General features: G+C 42.8%; 1 pseudogene; it reads left to right on the top strand.

Annotated features, from left to right (window-relative positions):
* Window positions 1-669: 669 nt before the first annotated feature.
* LOC128838800 (uncharacterized) lies at window positions 670-2,889 on the top strand (annotated as a pseudogene).
* Window positions 2,890-3,387: the final 498 nt, after the last annotated feature.

Below are 3,387 nucleotides of genomic sequence, written 5' to 3'. Positions count from 1 at the left end.
GGCGGGGGGGAGAGGGGTGTCCATCCTGCTTTCATTGGATCAAAGTCAAAGATTATTCTCACAGGGAAGTTAGTAGGCATTTAGAGCTGATGAGCATACCACAGAGAACACTTGGCAACCATTTGAGAGTGTGTGACCTATTTAGTTAGAAAATGGAACTTTTCATTCAAATTGAGTTTGTACCATTTGATGTTTTTAATCATTTGGAGGTACATGGCTGGTTGGACAGAATGGGTTCTGCAGCACTCCCAGTCAGATTTTGATATGAAAGACTGAAGGAAGGAAGTATACGTGACTAAAAAGGGTATATTTCTGATTACAATCAACATCGCTTCATTTTAAGGGAAAGTCATCTTGATCTCTTAATCAATATTTACATCAAACAGTTGATGACATTCAAATAGTGACTTATAGTAAGTGACACGTATTCTCTATCCTTTACTTTTAATAGCGAACAAGAGAAAGAACTGATAGGAATAAAATTTCATTTTTTTTCGTTTTCAGCTGATGCAGCCTCATGACAGATAAAAAAAATTGTCTGGGGCACAATTTCATAAGCGGAAGGTTGATAAGCAAAAAGAAGAAAGCAAGCAAGAAGGTTCGTTTCTGAAATATCTCCATCCACTGGCCAGAGATGAAGGTAGTTCAATGCCAAAAGCTCAAGCAGAGATGGAGGTGGGGATGAGAGTTTCACAAGCTGAAGAAGAGTTTGAAGAACATAATCTGAATATTGAAGATGAATCCAATGAGACACGCGAGGATCAAAACTTGGAAGACCGGGAAAGCGAAAATGTCACTCGTTTGAATTTGAGCTTTAGTGATCCTGCTACTTGGGCCAAATGTGATGATGAAGTCCGACAAATTCTGGTGGAACATGGGCCGGAACAAGTTCAGCAGTTCGATTTTCCCAAAGATAGTAAGCAAAGAAAATTCTTGACAATTCATTACAAACGTAGACTTGTTAATAGAGAAGAAATGCACCGTCAGTGGCTGCAGTATTCCACATCAAGTGATTCTATCTTTTGCTTCTGCTGCAAGTTGTTTGGCAGTAGTACTATTGGCACATCATCTCTTTCTGAAAAAGGCTCAAGGGATTGGAAAAACATGTCTGCAATTCTTTCACGGTACGAGAAAAGGAGTGAACATTTGACGAATGTTCAAACATGGAAAGAACTTGAACTGCAATTGAAATACAAGAGAACAATTGATGAAGAACATTTGCGCTTGATTAAGCAAGAAGAAAAGTATTGGCAGCAAATACTAAAACGTCTGATTGCTTTGGTCAGAGTTCTTGGTGTACAAAACCTGGTCTTTCGGGGAACACATGAAAAACTGCACACTTCTGGTAATGGGAACGACTCACATTTGTCGAATATCTAGCTTTGTTTGACCTGCTTATGGATGAGCATCTTCACAGAATTAAGGACCAGGAGATGCATGTACATTCTGTATGTCTTTACCTAGGTAATGAGCTTATTCAGCTTCTATCCAATGCCATCAAACAAAAAATCCTAGCATCTGCTCGTGCTGCAAAATACTTTTCGATCATTCTAGATTGTACACCAGATGCAGGCCACATTGAACAAATGACCATGATCATTCCGTTTGTGGATAGGCCTACTTCAGAGACCGAGAATGAGACTTAATCAGTATGCATAAAGGAACACTTCTTGGGATTTGTGTCGCTTATGGAGACAACTGGAGCTGGTATGACAGAAACTATTCTTCACCAGTTAGAAGAGATGTCACTGCCTATAGAAAACTTGTGTGGTCAAGGCTACGACAATGGGAGCAATATGAAAGGGAAAGAAAATGGTGTCCAGCGAAAAATTTTCGATATTAATCCATGAGCCTTTTTCATTCCTTGCAGTGCACATTCATTGAATTTGGTTGTTAATAATGCTGCAAAGTGTTGCTTGGAGGCAATCGCCTTCTTTGATTTAGTTCAACGTGTGTATGTTTATTTCTCAGCTTCTACACATCGCTGGGAAGTTCTAACACGCCACATAGCTAATCTCACAGTTAAACCACTGAGTGAAACAAAATGGGAAAGTCGAATCGATGCCTTGAAACCTCTTCGATATCAGCTTGGTGACATCTATGATGCTCTGATAGACATCTATGAAGACACTACTCTAACAGGATCATCTGGCAATACATCACGAGTTGATGCAAAGGCTCTTACAAAAGTCATTTCTAGTTTCAAGTTTCTTGTTTCTCTTGTTTTGTGGTATGACATTGTTTGAGATCAACATGACTAGCAAACAACTTCAGGCAAAAGAATTCGACATATGTGATGCCATTAATCAACTTGGAGAAACCAAGAAGTTTCTTGTGGGCCGCAGAAGTGACGCAGCCTTTGAGAAAACATTGGTAGATGCAGGTGAACTTGCAGAGGGGTTGGATGTACCAGCACTTTTTGAACCAGATCCAATCTATATTAGAAAGAAGAGGAAGCAGTTCACATATGAAGCAGATGACGAACCTATTTATAATCAGAAAGAAAAATTCAAAGTGAACTTTTACTTTGCAGTCATTGACACTGCAATACATTCGGTTGAAGACAGATTCACATTGATGCAGCAAATTAGTTCAGTATTTGGCTTCATATATGATGTTTACAGTTTGCAAAATAAAACACCAAAGCAAATTATGGAACATTGCTTGAATCTGGAGCAAGCTTTGCAACATGGTGAATCCGAAGATACTGATGCCTTTGACTTGTGCAGTGAATTGCAAGCTATTGCAAGACGAGTCCACAGGAGTTCATCACCGCAAGATGTATTGAACTTCATATGGGAAAATAAGCTGACTGATAGTGTCCCTGTGATGGTCCACGCCCCCAAGGTTACAAGCGGCGTGGACTATCTGCCACGGTCTGTAAAATAGCCCTTAAGTCCAGGGCAGTGTGGCCTAGCGGCCAGAGTCTATGACGTCCGCTTTACCTCAAGGAGACATGGCTTGACGGCAGGAGTCTATAACACGGCCTTTGGCTACAGGGCAGTGGGGCCTACCCGCTGGAGTCCAGAAAGCAACCCTTGGGTGGAGGGTAGCGTGGCCTAGCGGCCAGTCTATGACGTCCCCTTTACCTCAAGGAGACGTGGCCTGACAGCGGGAGTCTATAACACGGCCCTTGGCTACAGGGCACTGGGGCCTACCGGCCGGAGTCCAAGAAGCAACCCTCGGGTGGAGGGTAGCATGGCCTAGCGGCCAGAGTCTTTATCATTGGGGTGCGACAGCCCCCTGACCCGGGGCCCTAACAGTAGCGTAGTGGTTTGCCACCAACTCAGCAGGGGGATCTGACCAAAACACACTGAGTTTCCCCGGGGGCGGGGGGGAAGGTACCACTCTGTCACCCTCCTGGGGTCACTTCCTACCAGGCTCTCC

Source organism: Malaclemys terrapin, chromosome 6, assembly GCF_027887155.1.
Source record: "Malaclemys terrapin pileata isolate rMalTer1 chromosome 6, rMalTer1.hap1, whole genome shotgun sequence".
NCBI classification, from domain to species: domain Eukaryota; kingdom Metazoa; phylum Chordata; order Testudines; family Emydidae; genus Malaclemys; species Malaclemys terrapin.
This window is presented reverse-complemented; position numbering and strand designations above follow the sequence as displayed.